Source organism: Caretta caretta, chromosome 2 (genome assembly GCF_965140235.1).
Source record: "Caretta caretta isolate rCarCar2 chromosome 2, rCarCar1.hap1, whole genome shotgun sequence".
NCBI classification, from domain to species: domain Eukaryota; kingdom Metazoa; phylum Chordata; order Testudines; family Cheloniidae; genus Caretta; species Caretta caretta.
In genome coordinates, this window is record NC_134207.1 from 201,709,889 (window position 1) to 201,729,812 (window position 19,924).

Sequence of the window (19,924 nt, forward strand, 5' to 3'; positions counted from 1 at the left end):
GTCACACAAAGGTGGGGGGGGGGAGACAATAGCTATGATGATAAAAACCTACCCTTTCCCACTCTTTTGTATTCAGTACTTAAAGATTCCTTAGCTGTGTTATGTTTTAATTTGATTTAATTTAATTGACAATTTCTGTTACTATTAATGTCAATAGAGGCAATGGTATTGTTTTGTTTTGTTTTTTTTACAGCAAAAATTACAGTAATACCATGTAAATTTAATTGTCATAGAGCTGCTTGCTCTCTGAGCATGTGTCAGTGGTGGGAAAGGTTTCAAGAAATGTTCTCCCTGCACTGGGTCTGGGCATAATCTGGTTCTTGTACTCATTGAGTTCAGGAACTACATGCTAGCCCAGCATTGGAGTTTGTTTGCAAAGTGGCCAGGAGGGGTTAGGGTTGGAATCATGGCTCTGCCCCATCCCACAGTCCTGCCCAGCAAGCTGGCCCTCATCCAACGATAGGGTCGGTCTGTTGTAATGGGTGGTACAGTGGCTGTGTTTCCCCTGCAGATCTCAGGGATCCAGGAGGCATTGTGCTTGAGTGAGTCACAATGCCTCCAGGATGAACTGCTGGGTCTGTGTGCCTCCATATTGTCCCCAACACAGGGGTGTGTTATAAAAGGCAAATTGTAGTTTAGAATGATTAACCAATTACTAATATCCTAAATTCAGAATTAGACAATTACACTATAGCCTTAGAAGGTGCCCAGTTCAACCACAGGTGAGCAGATGTATTGCTGAAACGTAGAATAATCTGTGTAAGGTGCAGCTCTGAAGGATCGTGGAGTCCTCCAAAATAAGTATTAGCACAGCTGTATGCGTTTAATGCACTTGTGCTCCAAGCATTCTACAAAGGTATGGTTTGAACAAAGGTGGGAAGCCTTAGGCCTATCTTCTATTTATTCATAGTAGGTGTTGCAGGAACAATTTTTGTTCTTTTTAAGATACTTATTCAACTCCCCTTGAACTCACTGACATCCTAAGGGAGAATTTGTCTCCTCCACATGTAACTGCTTCTATACGTATGGCAGGATAAATAATGTTCAAAGGCCTCTTAAAGCACATAGTACAGTAGGGAAATGTCTACTTACAGTATGTGTGGTTTTACATTTCCTTCAGCTGTCTGAGTCCTCCATTACCTGAGGATGTCCCCAAATATAGAGGCATCCTCAGGTGATGAAGGAGTGGCATAGTACCCTTTATGCAACCTCTTCCTTAGTCCTCATCACTGGGGCATTTTCCTTCTGGGAATGTAATTGGGACTAATTCCTGTCGCCTGCTTTTCCTCTCAGGGGAACTCTCCGGTGCTCTCCCCAGAGCAAGTGTCATCTTTGTACGTCAAGTCAATTTGGATAAAGCTTTATTGGCGAGACAGTTTATACCTCACAGTGTAACGAAGAGAGAGAATCATCAAGTATCTGTTAACAGATGGGGAAAATCTGACCAGGATAAGGATTCACATTCAGTTAATCCCGTGTCCTAGTGTCATTCTTCCTCCTACGGCTGGTGTCCATCCATCTCCTTTCTCCCAGGGTCATGCCCAGGTTTTTCTCAATACTTCTGGATGATATCTGCTTTCTCTTCTGATAATTTGAGGAAACATCTTTCACATACACAGGCCTGTCTACACTTGAAATGCTACAGTGACACAGCTGCATTTCTGTAGCACTTCAGTACAGACACTACTTATGCTGATGGGAGGGGTTATCTAGTCCACCTAGGTAATCCACCTCCCCAAGAGGTGGTAGCTACGTCAATGGAAGAATTTTTCCATTGATCTAGTGCTGGCTACACTGAGGGTTAGGCTGGATTGATTATGCTGCTCAGGGATGTGGATTTTTCACACCTCTGAGCAATGTAGTTGTCAACTTAATTTTCTAGTGTAGATCAGGTGTCCCTTACTGACAGGGATATTGAAGTTGCAAGTATCTCTCCACTTCAGTCTCTCTCTCTTTGTCATCATTAACAAGGATAGAAGAATTGCTACTAAGCAAGTCCATGAAGGAGGATATATTTTAAGACAACTCTCTTTTTCCTTACTTGTATGCATAGTACATTTTGCAAAAAGCTATGAGCCCTTTGCTTTGTATCTGTTATGTTTGGGACCTTAACCTCTAGGTTACTATAATTAGATCTTGTTGGAGGGTCTAGCACAGGATTTACATTATATTTGACTTTATTATGATAGCTGACATTTTTATATCTGTTGTCTATGGTGATCCATTATGAACTATTTCAGATTAAGTATCAGAGGGGTAGCCATGTTAATCTAGATCTGTAAAAGCGGCAAAGAGTCCTATGGCACCTTTATAGACTACCAGACTGATAGGAGCATAAGCTTTCGTGGGTGAAATACCCACTTCATCAGATGCATGTAGTGGAAATTTCCAGAGGCAGGTATAAATATGCAAGCAAGAATCAGGCTAGGGATAACGAGGTTAGTTCAATCATGGAGGATGAGGCCCTCTTCTAGCAGTTGAGGTGTGAACACCAAGGGAGGAGAAACTGCTTTTGTAGTTGGCTAGCCATTCACAGTCTTTGTTTAATCCTGAGCTGATGGTGTCAAATTGCAAATGAACTGAAGCTCAGCAGTTTCTCTTTGAAGTCTGGTCCTGAAGTTTTTTTGCTGCAGGATGGCTACCTTTAAATCTGCTATTGTGTGTCCAGGGAGATTGAATTATTCTCCTACCAATTTTTGTATATTGCCATTCCTAATATCAGATTTGTGTCCATTTATCCTTTTACGTAGGGACTGTCCAGTTCGGCCAATGTACATAGCAGAAGGGCATTGTTGGCACATGATGGCATATATTACATTGGTGGACATGCAGGTGAATGAACCGGTGATGGTGTGGCTGATCTGGTTAGGTCCTGTGATGCTGTCGCTGGTGTAGTTATGTGGGCAGAGCTGGCATCGAGGTTTGTTGCATGGATTGGTTCCTGAGTTAGAGTTACTATGGTGCGGTGTGTAGTTGCTGGTGAGAATATGCTTCAGGTTGGTGGGTTGTCTGTGGGCGAGGACTGACCTGCCTCCCAAGGCCTGTGAAAGTGAGGGATCGTTGTCCAAGATGGATTGTAGGTCACTGATGATGCATTGGAGAGGTTTTAGTTGAGGACTGTATGTGATGGCCAGTGGAGTTCTGTTGGTTTCTTCCTTGGGCTTGTCTTGCAGCAGGAGGCTTCTGGGTACACGTCTGGCTCTGTTGATCTGTTTCCTTATTTCCCTCATGTGGGTGTCATAGTTTTGAGAATGCTTGGTGAAATCTTGTAGGTGTTGGTCTCTGTCTGAGGGGTTGAAGCAAATGCGGTTGTACGTCAGCACTTGGCTGTAGACAATGGATCGTGTGGTGTGTCCGGGATGGAAGCTGGAGGCATGAAGGTAGGCATAGTGGTCGGTGGGTTTTCGGTATAGGGTGGTGTTAACGTGACTGTCACTTATTTGCACTGTGATGTCTAGGAAGTGGACCTCCCGTGTAGATTGGTCCAGGCTGAGGTTGATGGTGGGGTGGAAGCTATTGAAATCATGGTGGAATTCTTCCAGGGTTTCCTTCCCATTGGTCTAGATGATGAAGATGTCATCAGTGTAGCGTAGGTAGAGAAGGGGCTTGAGTGGACGAGAGCTGAGGAAGCGTTGTTCCAGGTCAGCCATAAAAATGTTGGCATATTGTGGGACCACGCAGGTGCCCATAGCGGTGCCACTGGTCTGGAGGTATAGATTGTCACCAAATTTGAAATAATTGTGCGTGAGGATAAAGTCACAGAGCGCAGCAACCAGTTGTGCTGTGGTATCATCAGGGATACTGTTCCTGACAGCTTGTAGTCCATCTGTGTGTGGGATGTTTGTGTAGAGAGCCTCTACATCCATGGTGGCTAGGATGGTGTTTTCTGGAAGATCACCGATGCACTGTAGTTTTCTCAGGAAATCAGTGGTGTCAGTGTGTACCCCCAGCGAAATGTAATTGTGTTTCAGATAATGCTATTTCCAGATGTTGAGATGAACAACCATAAAAAGGCTGATGGAGGGTAGCTGCTGAGACAGCAATTCCATATATTTATGGAAGAAGGAATATTATAGAGGGAAAATACACATTTTAACTTAATATCATATAGTCAATCAAATAAGCCTGGGCTACAGAATCAGTCCTGCTGTCCTAATAACATACAGAGATAATAAAATACTTTTAAACTTGTGCAGTTATTTCTTCAGAAAGGATGGGGTTAGAGTTGGGTCTAAGACTTTCATTCCTTTAAGTGTCTATAATTTGTTTAAAATACTATTAGTATTAGTTATTATTATTTCCTTATTACCACCTCTAAAATTGCCAACTATATTTTTTTAAATCTGCCACTGCATTTAGAAGCAGTTCTGACTTTAGCAATGGACAAGACTGTGCCATTATAATAAATTTAAGGGCTATTGCCTGTGGTTTTAACTTAGCAGTAATCACTTTCTTTTGCTATTACCTTCTATAAAAACTTGAAAGAAAAATATCTCTAGTAAATCACAAATCACATAGTTACCCTGAAAAATTACTACGTCTGCTCAGGCTTAGCAGAATTAATTTTTTTTTATTATTAGGTGTCTAATATCAATATTTTAGCTTTTTTTCTATTTTAATCTATTTCAGTTTTCACACTTGTGGGAAATTATGGAGGGGGTCAGAAAACAGGGTGTCAGACAATAATTTGAATGGCAATAGACAATTGCGATTCAAAAAGTTTAAGCTTTACAACAATTTAAATGCATATTGTGAGTATCCTATGTCAAAATATACAAGGTAAATATCCTTAAATCAAACTCTAATAAGTTTTTAAGTAGCATTTTTCTCACTTTGCCTATCAGTAAATTTTGATTATTATTGATGGACTTATTTTTTATTGGTTTGTGCGTGTGACAGTGTTACCTAGCAACTCTGTGTTCTTGAGGAACCAGGGCACCGTACTCAGTCTGTCTGACTCACAAAAGATTTTCCCCACCACACATCTGCTTGAACCAAAACTGATCAGAAGAAAGACTTACAAAAAGCAATGAAAAGGGAGTGGGAGATGCACCTAAATCCCTGTGATAAGGATGACCGGATTAAGGAAACTCCCCTAGCCTCATTTGCATCAAAGATGGGACAGGGAAGCATCTCCATTAGCATACAAAATGGAGAACAGAGATTCCAAGGCAAGAACCGCACAGAACTCTGGGACCAGAAAAGCAGGGAAGCACTGCATCCTGGGGGATCTCTGCTCCAGATGTTTTCCTAATATCCAACCTAACCCCCCCCCCCACTGCAACTTGAGACCATTACTCCTTGTTCTGACATCAGCTACCACTGAGAACAGTCTAGATCCATCCTCTTTGGAACCACCTTTCAGGTAGTTGAAAGCAGCTATCAAATCCCCCCTCATTCTTCTCTTCCTCAGACTAAACAATCCCAGTTCCCTCAGCCTCTCCTCATAAGTCATGTGTTCCAGTCCCCTAACCTAGTTCTCTTGGGTCCTGGTCCAATGCCTCAAATACAAGTGACAATCCTTTTCTCTTTGGGCAGCCCTCTGTTTCTTTCAGGAAGTAGGGCCTGTAGCAGAGCCAGTTTGGGCAACCTCAGTAATAGCTGCCTGGCTGGCTACACCACCTGATTGGTGGGAATCCTCAGTAGACCCCTTGTTAAGCCCAGCAGCGGCAGTAGTTTGGTGGCCGCACCAAGCAGTTTTCCATGATTGTGATAGCTCATATGCTTGTTCCCAGTCTCAGCTTACGCCAGGTAACCTGGCTCTGATCCTGGGTTCCAGTTTCTGACTCTAGTTCTGACCTGGGTTCCTGTGCCTGGCTACTGACTCTTGTTCTAACCACTATGACCTGACTCCTATTCCCACCTCTATGTATGACTGCCCACGCCCTGGTCTCTGACAACTTCATTCACTGTCCATCCTGTGAACTTTACAGGAGCATGTAATTAAAGACTATATGACTATGCATATTATAGTGTTCTAATTTAGGTCAGATGGGAAAAATCTTAATTCTTTTCCTATTGCTTGAGTGCTTGACTTTGCAACCTGAAATTTTTAAAATATATTTTTCTATATAGTTTCCTAGCCTTTTTAAAAAAAGCAGACGGAAATCATGGCATCCCATATTGGACCCAAGATTCAATGCTCATCAGCTGTCCCTAGATCAGTGATTCTTGGACCTCAGTGCTTCAGAAGCTAAATTAGCAATTAATATTACCCAAAAGAGCTACAGTAGTGTGAATTCAGTTTCATTTATTATATATATTCACATTTAAACAATATGATGGGAAATAGGTATATATTTAATTTATTAACCAATCAGGATGCTTTTCCTATGTTATCAACCAATTGTAGTTGATAAAATAATACTTGGTCACTCGTTTTGCTGTGAGAATAATTTTATATATTTTAACCTGATTGGTTAATAATTAAATCACACAGTGTTTTAATATTGTGCGCTGCAAAGAGCCACAGGGGACACTTGCAGCTTGCAAGCCTCAGTCCGAGTATCACTGCCCTAGATCCACAGCACAGACCATGACCATTTGAGCTACAGGAGTAACTGGTAATGTATGGGGAGATGCCAGCAAACCAGTAAAGTGCCTGAAACCACTATGGCTTGTTGCTAAAAGCAGCCAAGTCAGCAGGAGGTAAATTGGCCATTCAGCAGTCTCAGCTTGCCCAAGGCAGGAGGGGACAGAGTTTTGGGTGCCACAGAAAGGGCAGCTTAACCCCGCGTCCTTCCTGATAATAATTGTGTTGAAGTTGCTGGGTCAGGGGGGCGGGACAAGGGTGTTTGGTTTTGTGCAAGTAGAAAGTGGGCAACCCTAATTGCACAATGCTATTAATCACCGGTGGGGCACAAGCTTTCATAAAATACCTTACTCGATACACTTTTATAGTACAATAATCTTGAATACAATCAGTTGATTTGATTGCTTATTTTCTGGGTTCAGGCCCCCTGTTCTTCCCTGGGGAGTCTGTGCCCTGATTGTCATACAGGAGTGATTCACTACAGAAAGAAAGCATGGTAATATAATTAATGCCAGTCAACATGGCTTTATGGAAAATAGGTCTTGTCAGACAACCTGATTTCATTTTTTGATAAGGTTACAAGTTTGCCTGAAAAAGGGAACTGCATAAATGTGATATATTTTGATATATGTAAGGCATGTGCCTTAGTACCATAGACCAGCGTGATTTAAAAAAAATAAACATTATACAATAGCAATAAAGCCCACATTAGCAACATATAGTCTTCTCTTCTGGACTTAAATTATATCTTCTTTTGATGGCCTCAGTGTAGCTTTGTGCTGGAAATGGTGCATTATGACAATTTAACCCTAATCTGTGGCCTGTTCCCACCAACTTTGTACGCTTCTACTAGTTCTTCTTGGGATACTACCAAGAATTTTCGTTCTCAGCGCCTCACAAACTCATAGCTCTTGCTATGAAAGGTAAAATATTTTATGTCTTTTGCCAATCAATCATAATTACAGTGTGTGAAGAAAACAGAGCCACTATGAGCGGAATCTGATCTCAGTATGATTCCAAACTGGGGAAAAGCCCCCTGCAGCTGTTCCACCGCATTAGATCCATCAGCTGCACCTCATTAGGAGACACATTCACCTTCTTCAGAGATCCATGCTGCATAACCTTCTGTTCTATCATTGAAAAAGACATGTGATGCATATTGTCACTTAACCCCTTACCTTCTGACCCTCCTCTGCAAATGAATAGAGTAGATAGACAGTCATATAAAGAGCAACAGAAAGATCACCCTCTTTGGCTTCCTGGCTTTCCTTGGGCATATAGGTTACTGGAGTTTTATTTTTGAATTCTGAAGTAACTAAACCAAAACAGACAGAAACAGGAAAAAAAAAAAAACCACAATTTGTGGATCTTGTGTGTGTGTGTATGTGTGTGTGTGTGTATTTTGGGTGCAGAGAAAATATGGCTATAATAGATATATTCATGACGTCATTGCAACTCTGCCTGTCTGACAGTTCAGCATCTGGTAAAGCACCATGTGGTATCCTAGCAGATACTGAGCAATCACTCAAGCAGAGACAATATATAGGAAAAGAAAGAACAAATGTAACCATTTAGTCACCAGATTGGAGAAAATTGTACCATGTTCTGTTTTGCAATAGACTCTGAATTTATTCAGGGGTACACATAACTGTTTATGCTGATTTTTAATCTCTTTTTTTTTAAAAAATCAAATTTGTTTTTCCTTATTTTGTAGGGTTTTGTCCTCATTTTTCTTTTTCTTTTACCCAAAATGTTGACGGTTGAGTGTGCTGGGCCAGATGACTTTTCTTTTCCTGTTTGTAAGTTTCATACATTGTGAACAGAAAAAGTGAGGAAACAGATGGTCTGGATTACTCCCACATTCACTATACATAGTGGACCTGATTTTTAAAAGTTGGCTTACTTTTGGCACCCAGAGCCTCAAATAATTGCAGGGGGGAAATTGCACCTACAATTATTTGCAGGTGGAATTAATGTAACTGGATTCTGATTTAGATAAGGGACATGAACTGTGCTTGTGAGTACCTGGGGATTACAAAATCCTGAGGTTCATTTAAAACCAAGATGAAATCATATTGAAAGAGACCTAGTAGGGATTAGAAATTTCCTAAGAATAAGGGCCTGGTCATATAACCCTTACATGCTAGAGTTGGCCTTATGAGGCACTGACTCCACCAGCATTTTGTAAGGATTATTTGTGAGCAAGACTTGGTCCTAAAGATATAGACTCTGGTTCTCCTTTCACTTTGCACCAACTTTGCAATAGTATAACTCCACTGACTTCAGGGTTATGTTATTACTAGGCTGTGACTCATCAAAAAACTGTTTCCTTTCTTGGTATTCATCAACAGGCTTTAAACATAAAGGTGGCTCCTTCCAGAAAAGAAAAAGGACCAGTCTGGGGCTGACCCCTGCAGAAAGGAGTGTGGGGGTGGGAGGTACGATGCTTGGGAGGAGGGAAATAAACTTCTCCCTGCTCTTGTATCTCTGCACACAGATCAGCTACCATTTGTCAGAGGATCACAAGTGTGCAGCCCCGCACACCACAGGTCAGCAGCAGTGTTGTATGCAATTTCCCTCTCCCTGGAGCCCTGATTGTCTGCCTGTTTCCAGGCAGGTGGAACTGGCATCTTCACCCCTGGCTCACTAGAGAGCTGGTAGGAAATCCCACCACCGCTTCCTCTGTCCAGCTCTCCTCCAGCTGGAGGATGAAGATTTGAGGTCGTTAGAGAAGGGGTTGCCCCAGGCTGCAGGAGCGGGCATCTTGTGCTGCTGCTGGGACACGGCAAACCCACGCGGAGCCTGAGCTCAGGGCTGGGACGTGGGCTCTATGAGCTTGTAGGGCATGGAAGAGTTGGCCACTGCCCAAAGGGAAGGTGATACTTTAATCTACCACTAAGGTGGTGAGGCTGGAGGGAGAGTTGAGGTTCTTTGTGACTGATGGAGGTAGAGTTCATCCTGGATTTTTCTCCCACCACCCGGTCTTTGCAATGACACTGGGATTCTATCTGTGCTAAAATAAAGGAGTTGGGATGGGATCTGTTCAGGGTCTTATACTTCACCCATAAACTTGGCATATGCGCTCCGGCCTGGAGCACCTCAAAGGGAACTAACTTCGTAAAAGCAGGAAGAGGTGAGGCCATAAGCCTGCACACCCTTCTGCAATAGTCAGCAGAGCTGGCTGAGCTGTGACGGGAGTATTCCGCTCCCGCAACGCAGATGGTGTACCTGTTGCACGGGTGCTCGCTGTACATGATCTCTCCCTATCCCCTCCACCCTAGCAGGAATTCTGGCTGCCTAGGTCGTATTTCATCTTTGGTAACCTGGCTGCACTGTGTCCCTCTGCAGCTCCTTTAATGCAGCTAAGGATCTCGGGGCATAGCACAGCCCCAAAGTAGGATTGCTGTTTAGGAGTACTCGACCTCTCAAGGCTGAACTATAAAAGAAAATAAAAATTGTTGTATTCTTTGCATTATACACAGCTTGTAAGAGCATATGGTGCTCATATCCAGTTGAATCGGCAGCCCCAGTGAGAAGCAGAGACTGATATGAAGAGCAAGAAAGTGAGCATTCAGGAAGGTTAATCAAATTGATCATGTGATATCTTTGGTGACTGAGTGGGCCACCAGCAACCGTTTCTTCAGCAGAATCTGGTGGCACACATCCCCACATATATCCCTTTTCCCCATATTTTCCCACAGTGATGTCTAATGAAGTCCACATGAGTGTGAGAGCACATATATGCACGTTGGAAACTGTATGCACTTTATGCTACATGGGAGGATTCGGAACAAGGTGACATTTTTGGAAATTGACTTTCAAAGCATGTGGGTGTAACACAGACCATCTGTGTAGTTATTTTTCTGTTCAAAAACATACAAAATTTACAAACAAGAAAAACAGTCATCTGGCCCAGCATGCCCTTTTTTGATTTAACTTAATCTCACTTTCCTACTTTTTTCATTATAGTGCTCAACCTCCTCGAGTTCCAGATAAAAATCTGAATCTCTCCTGAACTCCTGTACACTCTTGTGCGTCAGTCACTTTCCCTGGGTATTTATTCCATATGTTTAGAACCCTTTGCCTGAAACAGTTCTGAGTTTCCCCGTCTACTACTAGTTTGCTCATTTTAGATTGTTACCCCCAGTTTTGAATCTCTCACCAGTGAGAACAATTTTACAGTTTCAAAAAGGACTTCCTCTTTGCACACATCAAACAATTCATAGCTACCAAAAGAAAGGACTCTTGTGTTCTTAAAATGGAGGCAATAATACCTAGCTCTTAAAAACACTCTTTTACTCCATAGATCTCAAAGGAGGTGAGGTCTCACTGCCTGACTTTGGGGAACCTAGGACACAGAGAAATGGAGAGATTTGCCCAAAGTTACACCACTGGTCAGTGGCAGAAAGGAGAATAGAACTCCATTCTCTTGACTCACTATCTAGTAACTCATCCATTTGATTATGCACCAAGAAAAATTGGTTGATACTAAAAAAACCCCAAACCCCAGGAGATAAGTGACAACTGAAATTCAAGTAACTGCTGCTGAAGAAGTAATGAGTGGCTGGGTGTAGTGGTGTGTGCTGGTCTGAAGAAAAGCAGCCTCTACGCAAGGAAGACATGTGAGAGGAAGAGTGGCAAAACATTGAGATGATGAGCTGCTGGAGGCTACCAAATGAATGTGAGAAGGATCCAGCTCAGTAAATTTTGGTGCTGGCAGACACATCAAAGGCCGGAGGGTGATATACGGGTTCAAGAGTAGTGCCAGGGCACATTGTTTCTGGGTGGATTCCAATGGCTGTCCGAGAGGGTAGCAAAGGCAAGGGAGGAAGCCGATATGCCCTTCCCTTTCTTGCTGCTGCTGGGCTTCCAGGGGAATTGGAGGTTCAAGCTGAACCCTAGAAAGTCCCAGTGCTATCAGGAATAGTCGAAAGGGTGGCATAAAGAGTATTATCACTACCTGCTGTCCCAGGATGGGTTTCCCTGGCTGCAGTGGTTGGGAGGTGGGAGTAGAGGGCGAGGAAGAGTGCAGGCGCATAGTACCCTCAGGTCTATAGCCTGTTTTGTTCCCACAGGCTTCCTATTGTTATCCTGTATAATTGTTCTGTTGTTTACATTAATATCAACACTCATTTGTTGCTCTATATTAAAAGATCAAAAATTAAAAGACCCAAGCCGTACTTGCATGAGTAGTCACATAGAATTCAATGGGGCTGCCCACATGAGTAGTTCCTATGGAGTACATTGGACCTGTTCACCCACACCTGGGCATGGGGCACCAGGCAACTGCATCATCCTTGAACTGGGGATGAGGGAGGAATTTATTACATTCTTTATTGGGGTACAGCATACTCTAACCCATGCACCTAGCCGGGTCTGCTGCCCCTACACTGGGGCAAAACAGAGCTGTGGCTTCACTTAAACCCATCCATCCCTTTCCCCACCACTTGCTCATGGGAGGCGTGTTGAGTGCCCAGTCCTGGTTCTCCCCCTGTGCTGAGAACCATGGTCCAAGTAGGTCCCAGGCAGCCATTTGGGTTTGGTGAGTGGGACACAGCTCCCCCTTCTTCCCTGCATAGCCATTTTGGACCAGGGTACAAAGTAGCCCAGTACAAGTAAGTAGTTTGCAGGAATGTCCCAAAGTTTGTACGTCATGAATTATTGAATATATATGTTTACAGTTTAATATATTTACCACTCAAAGAAAAAAGTATAAAAGCCTTGGCTTAATTAATCACTGTATATTTGCCAAAATACACAATTTTCTCATGTCCGGAAGTATGGCAACCTCTGGGTAAGGGGGAGCTTGTAACTCACAGGGGGATGCCATTCAGGCAGAGAAAGCAGAGACAGGGAAGACTGTGTACTGCTGGGGAGACCTTCTGTCAGTATTATATTTAATAGTGACAAATTCTGTTTTAGGTTATTGGCCCCCACAGAGCGCATCTAACATAGGTGACCTATTATTAACCTGAGTTTCTCTTTTAAAGTTTATTTAGAAAATAGTTGAAACCGAGCATGCTTTCCTTCCTTACCCGTTACTTGTTGCATGTCCTACTGCCAAGGCAGTCCTGGAGAGGAGGCCAACGTTTAATGGATGTTGTCACTGTTTTTTGGTAGAGAAAGAAAACTATTTGTAATTGATGTGAGTCTCTATTGCAGGCTGGATAAGTAGGGATTATAATCATATATTTTTATATATGCTTTGGCAGATTGTCGCAAGGCATATGTGCTATAGCTAGAAAAGATTCACAGCTTGACAAAAAAAATGCACTTGCATGTTTTTCAAAAGCAAACAGTTTTCGCAATTAACCCCAATGCTCTGTTTATACATCAAATAAAAATGTGGAGAGAACACACAGTTGTTCTCATTAATTGTTGATAAGCAATAAGTATTACAAAAAAGAATTACTTCAGCGTCTGTGCACTTCCAGGTCTTGGATGCAAAGTGAGACATATGCTGAGACATATTTGCAGCCTTGTGCTATCGAATGAAGAGGTGCTGTGATGGAATTTATTTATTTGGATTTTCTTATTTAAATAGGCTTGCCAGTCCCTTAGTCTCAGTGCTCATTGACAGTTCTCCAATACACAACCATAAAACAGCCCTCTTATAACTTGCACCCTACAACTATTAATCAGCATATACACTACAAGCTACAATAACCCAACAGCAAAAACCATACATAAGTTCTTCCACCATTGCCTCATAGCTAAGGAAAAGAAATAGCCCTTGCAAAATGCCTTAAATGTCAACATGGTGTTGTAGGCCAGGGGAGCAGTGAGTAGCAAACTTTAGGGACTTTCATGTTGAATGCAGTACCTGCTGTCCCTTCTCTCTTACAAACGTGAGGCTGCAACTCAGGCATCCCCGCTGCCTAACGAGTAACATTGTGGCCTGGCTGGGTCAAGAACACACTGGACTTGGACTCAGGAGATCGGGGCTCTATTCCCAGCTCAGACACTGGCTTGTTGGGTGACATTGGGCAAGTCACTTTGCCTCTCTGTGCCTCAGTTTCCCATCTGTAAAAGTGGGATAATGACACTGACCTCCTTTGTAAAGGGCTTTGAGATCTACTGATGAAAAACACTATATAAGAGCCAGGTATTATTATGACTGACCAAGCTAAACATAGGCATTTCCTGATTCTTTACTTGATTTGTTTGGCATTTTTTAGGTTCCAGGAGGAGAAGAAACAAACAACTTGGGCATTCAGAATATTTGAATGGTCAGACTTTGATTATTAGACATTGAAGATTATGCCATATATCATTTAAAAAAAATCCCCAGAATTGCACTGAGATCTTGTCAAGCAGCATCTCCAGCCTCCGTTGGGATTTAATCAGCGTGGAGGGCCTGGCACCAAGCTGAATTTCACTCTTTTAATTCGCATTCTAATTTGTCAGCTCAGCTGCGGCCGTCTTGTGTGTAGAAAGATCTTACTTGTTTTTTATGTAGCAGAGTTCCAGATGCTAAATGTAGATTATATACAAAGGGAAGATCTCCTTCAACCACAGCAATGTAATTTATTCTATATTACAGTAATTCAATCTGATCTCACTTCAGTTACAGTATCATTGACTACATTTCCCTATTTGTCAGAATTCCTGCTAATCTCATCAGCTGATACCTTCCAGACTTACTGAAGCTGTTTTTTAAATATGTTTTGAATGACTATACAACAGATTGCAAAGTGCTGGACAAAATTCTGTAACTCTGAACAGTTTATTTTTAATTTACATTGAATTATTGATGGTTTTGTTTTATTTTCTGCTCATTCCTAAAATAGCTGGAGAGCAAAGAAAAGTGTGGAAGTGGTAGAAGAAGTAGGGTTACTTTAAGGGAACTATAAATATCTATTCAGATATGCACTGGTCCAGTTTGAGTTTTATTGATCTTTAGGTAAATAGTGTGTTTTTACTTTATGCACATAAATTCACTTCTGGTTCAAGCCAGTATTCCTGTAGAAAGGGGCTCAGTGGAACCATTAATCCAGTCCGTTGGCTTGGTTTTCATATATCGCATGTGACTCAGCATGCCGCTAAAACAACATCCATGAGAGCTGTAACATGATGATCTATGTGCTTCACCTGCCATGGAATGAAAGGCTCATAACAAAGTTTACAGATTATAAAATAGTGTCTTAAAACATTTATATGGCTCTGTAGATGTGCTGAATTTATTTTTCAACTCCACGTGTAATTATCTAGTACAAAGAGTATGGTCATCTTGCAGAAGGAAGTATATGCTTTTAGTATGAGGCTATTCGGTGATGGATGTGCCTTCAAAATTTTTTTGTTGTTGTATCATAATATGTAGAAAACGTATGGATAAACTGTGCTTTCTCCAGGGCATCGTGATCAGAGAGAGAAAACTCTCATAACACAAGTTATACATGTATGTTTGTATGAACAAACCCTGAAGGAATTTTATTAATCTTACTCTTGAATCATTGAAATGGGTGTGGGAGGGGCAAGTGAAAGCAAATCTAGATAATACTTAACAGCTGTTCTACCCTCAGTTCAGAACAACTGACTCAGGAAAAACTGGTAATATTGTGATCTGAGGAGGTTGACTCATACAGTGGTGGGCAACTTGCAGCCCACGGGCTGCATACATCCTATCAGGGTAATCTGAATGCAGGCCACGAGACATTTAGCAGAAATTGACCATCTGCAGGCACGCTCGCCCCCCACCCCCCAGTGGCCGTGGTTCGCCATTCCCAGCCAATGGGAGCTGCGGGAAGCAGCAGGCTGTGCTCCATGCGGCCCACGGGCCACAGGTTAAATGGTTAAAAAACATGAGCTGACAAGTTTTTCAGGGTTTGCTAAGTGCTTTTCCAAGGGGTTTTCTGGCCTTCCTTTATCTTCTCATAAAGGTTTGCATACCTCGTGATCGCTGTCCCTTCCTAGTCTCAGATAGCACAGACAATTCCCTTGCTTATTGAATAGAGACCTAATCAGTTTTGTCTGATATATTTTGCCAATAAGGCCTGGTTTACTTGCCAGCATGTGGGTTTAGCATTTGTACTATTGGTGGTTCTAGTTATTGATATCAGCTCCATCTCTCACACACACTCTCTCTCTCTCTCTCTTGCACACGTGCGCACACACACACAAATCTGCTTTGTCTCAATTGTAAACCTCCAAAATAACACAATGTAATCCAATGAAATGCAAAGGAAATATTTATGTAATTGAGACATCTTATTCTCATAAACCTATAAAATTAGAAAGAGCTGCCAACCTGTTGAATTTTCTTAGGGCTGTGCTCTTTTCTTTTATCAACTCTGTATATGATTTATGAAAGCTAAAGTGTCAGACTAAAAAAATAAGAGAACGTGTCATGCATACTAAAAAGGAAACCTTGGCAAAGGCAATGCTTCAAACATTTTAAATCAGGTCACAATATTCTGTGTTGTGTGTTTTTGGGGTGTTTTTTTTTTCCTTTTTTCACTTCTAAGATATATACGTGAGTTTTTTCCACTCATTGTAAATAAGGTTTTTATTTCAAGCGTTCCAACTCTCCAACAAAAGGTTGACAAACTATTGAAAACAGGCCATTTTTAGAGTTGGTAGCTCTAGATGCCAAAGGACTAACAGCCCTAATACACCCCTTGGTTCTGATTGTTCCCAAATTTCTTGGCCAGAAGTTCTGGCTGTAAGGTTTTAGTGTAGCCTATAGACTTTTTTCTTCAAGCCCAGAGCCGTGGCTTGTCTTCATCTTCAATTTAAGCAAAACAAATATAAAATGAAAACAGTTAGCATTTGGAACTCATTAAATACAAATTACACTCATACACTATCATGAGAGTGGCAAAGTCCTTTAAATCATGTAATATTTAATATTTTAAGAACTCCCTTGCCACACTTCAGCACTTCTGTTTTCAGTATACTATATTATATCCCATGTGGCAATAACACACCAGTATCTTTTTTTCCAATGCTTGTTTGTGAGGCATATGATAATTGCTGATAAACAACACTTCATGCATGCAGAAGCGGATTACTGTTTTGTGGGGCCCGGTGTCAGAGCAAGTGCCCTCCTGCACCCGTGCTCCCAAATGGGTTTGGAGCACAGGGGCTTCTCCCGCTCCCCAGCAGGAGCTCTGGGTGGGCGAACAGAGTGGCCCACACCCTGGCCCTGCTCTTAGGCAGGAGCGCCAGGCGGGGTGGAGTGGGGAAGCCCTTGCACCCTGGCCCCGCTTCTCAGCAGGAGCACTGGGCAGGCGGAGCGGTTTAGGGCACGGAGGTGGCCATTTTTCTATGGGCCTCTGTTGGCCCAGTGGCTAATCTGCCACTGCATGTATATCATTTACATACACACCCAGAACCAATTTTGACTATTTAAAAATACAGTCTAACTCAAAAGTTTAAGGTCTTTAGTTTCAGAAGTAACCTCTAACTTTATGGGTGCAAATTTGAACCAGCAAAAAAAAAAAATGCAAATGGAATTGACTGGTCATCTAAATCCTTATTTGCCCCTGGAGGTGGGTAGTTAGAAGTTCAACTGTCATCCTGTGCATCTTCTTCTTCCTATGGGAGTAATTATACTCCTGTCACAGGGTGGTCCCCCTGAGAGTCCTTTTAGGCCTTCCTCACAGATCACAACCACTCCATCTCTCCTGCTTTATTATATTCTTCTTGCATCATGATTCTTTGTCTGATTTAAGAAGGTGCAGGTGACTGTGCAGGAAGACAGGAGAATGCTGGGGGATGGAGGCAGATCAGGGAGGAAGGTTGATGAGGCAAATATGAGCAGGGGAAGGTGGTAAAGTAGGAGGGGAGAGAGTCAAGCGAGTAACAGGAAATGGATAGCAGTTCCATTATCTGAGATATGAGAAGAAGGTACAGTAGAACCTCAGAGTTGCAAACACCTTGGGAATGGAGGTAGTTCGTAACTCTGAACAAAACGTTATGCATGTTCTTTAAAAAGTTTATAACTGAACATTGATGGAATACAGCTTTGAAACTTTCCTATGAAGAAGAAAAATGCTGCTTTCCCTTTATTTTTGTAGTAGTTTACATTTTGACACAGTACTGTACTGTTTTTGCTGTGTTTGCTTTTTTTCTTCTTTATTTTCTGCTGCCCAGCTGTGTACTTCCGGTTCCAAATGAGGTGTGTGGCTGACTGGTCAGTTCGTAACACTCGTGTTTGTAAGTCAGAGGTTCTACTGTAAGTGGAATCTCCATCTGAGCAGCCAGGGGAAGGTGTATTATTTACAATCCACAGCCAGCTTCTCTACTTGCTTCTAGGGACCGAGACCAGCCATCCTAACTCTGCCTTCCTTCAGGATCTGTCTAGATCCAGGGTTTCTTTCCTGTCAATATATATAATCCCAACTTTTAGGGTTGCTTCCCCTACAATTACCATTCCAGCTGTAGCTCTGCTCAGTTAATTGACACCCACTGTCAACCACCCATCTTCCAATTAGGCCCTAATTTATATATGCTGATAGGTATTAGAGTGACAGGGCACGAAGTTAGCTCCTGACTCAGCACACCCTGTTACAGCACCCAACAGAAAGGGCCAGTTGAAAGCCAATTGAAAACTGGACACTGTTTTTAAAACTTCACCCCAGATATAGCGGAGGCTGGGGCATGGGTGAGAATGTGCTGGTTGAAGCACAGTCCAGACAAGACCAACATGGTGATGGAGAGCTAGGGGAAGCTAATGGAGGAGGTAATAACTGCTCTTGAAGTACTGTTTGTTATTGGTCACAAGAGTTCACAACGTGGGAGGTCACGTTAAACAATCAGTTGCTGTTGGATGATGATATTACAGCAGTCATCAGGTTGCCTATTTACCATGCTAGTCAGGACCTAGTCAGGAGGCTGTATCCATTTCTTTTGGATGTGGACTTTGTTACTCTAATCCGTGGCTTTGTTACTTCACAGTTAGACTATTGCTATGCACACCACATGGGGCTAGACCTTAAAACCATTCAGGGTCTGAAGTTGATGAAGCATGTGGCAGTTTGTTTATTAAGCAGGGCATCTTATTGGAAGCACAAGTGCTCCGGGATCTACACTGGCTGTCTATAGGTCACTCACTAGGGACTCAATCCAGCAGAAAGGGAAAATTGTAGAGTACTGCCAACCTCAAGAGACCCAAAATCATGAGTTAGACTCCACAAAACCATGAGATTGGCTGCCAAAATCATATATATATATATATATCCCCTCTACTCCTCTGCCAAGGGATGTATGATAATTTCAGGTTGAAAAGTCAGCCTTTAGTGCATACAAAGATGCACAGCTCTCCCTGGTTGCTCAGATGGAGGTTCCATGTACCTTCTTCTCTCGCCTAAGATAAGGGAACTGCCATCCATTTCCTGTTACTGGTTGACTCTCTCCCCTCCTAGTTTCCCACTTCCCCTGCCCATATTCATCTCCTCAATCTTCCTGCCTGACCTTCCCCCATCCCCTTGCAGTCTCCTGCCTTCCTGCACCTTTCTAAATTGGACAAAGAATCATGATGTTATTTTAAAATATACTATACCAGGGCTATAAAATTGAGCTGGAAAATGAACAATTAACATCCAAGAATCACAAAACACTCTCCGTGTGGATCAAGTTTTCCAATTATTTTGCAATAACAATTTATGTGAGAATGTCTTTACCAGGCCAACTAGCTTTTTACTAACAGCTGAAACCCCTAACCCCAGGGTGCTTTCTGTATTTCAGTGCAATCATTTTTATAATCCTTAAATAATATATTTTAAAGAGAATCAATTCAGTCACATTCAAAGTATTTCAAAAATAAATTAAAATAATTCTGCTTTCTTCCAATAACTTTCATAACTACATAAATATATGAATCATCCAGTAATTACAATACTTTTTTTTAATCTCACACTTGTCCAAGTTGAATAGTTAAAATAATTATTTAATTTTGCTTTTTCCCCTCCTCCCACTGGGTTGGCGCTTCTCCTCTGCCTGGGTCTGGCAACACTTCCCCTCCCCATTCCCCCCCCCACCTTCCACTACCCTGAGAGTTTTCTGCCTGGGACCAGGAGGAGTCAGGTAAATGGTGCTGCCAGATCCAAGCAGAAGGGAAGCCCTGAGGGCAGCAGGAGGCGGGTGGGGGGGGAGATTGGGGTGTGAGTTGGAGGTGGTGCTGCTGGTCCTGGCCAGAGGAGAAGACCCTAGGCAGCAGCCAGGAGGACACTACTGAGTCTGGGCGGGGGGAAAGAAGAGGAGCCATGGAAGGGAGGCGACCTATTGTCATCTTCCTATTACGGAAGCTGGCTTGTACTTTGTAAAATATACACAGTACATATAGTGCCTCTGCAATACCTTTAACAAAACATGTAAAGTAAAATAGCCATGGAAAGTGATGTATATTTCTCAAATACGGTAAATACTAGCTGTAGGGAAGACTGCCCCTCA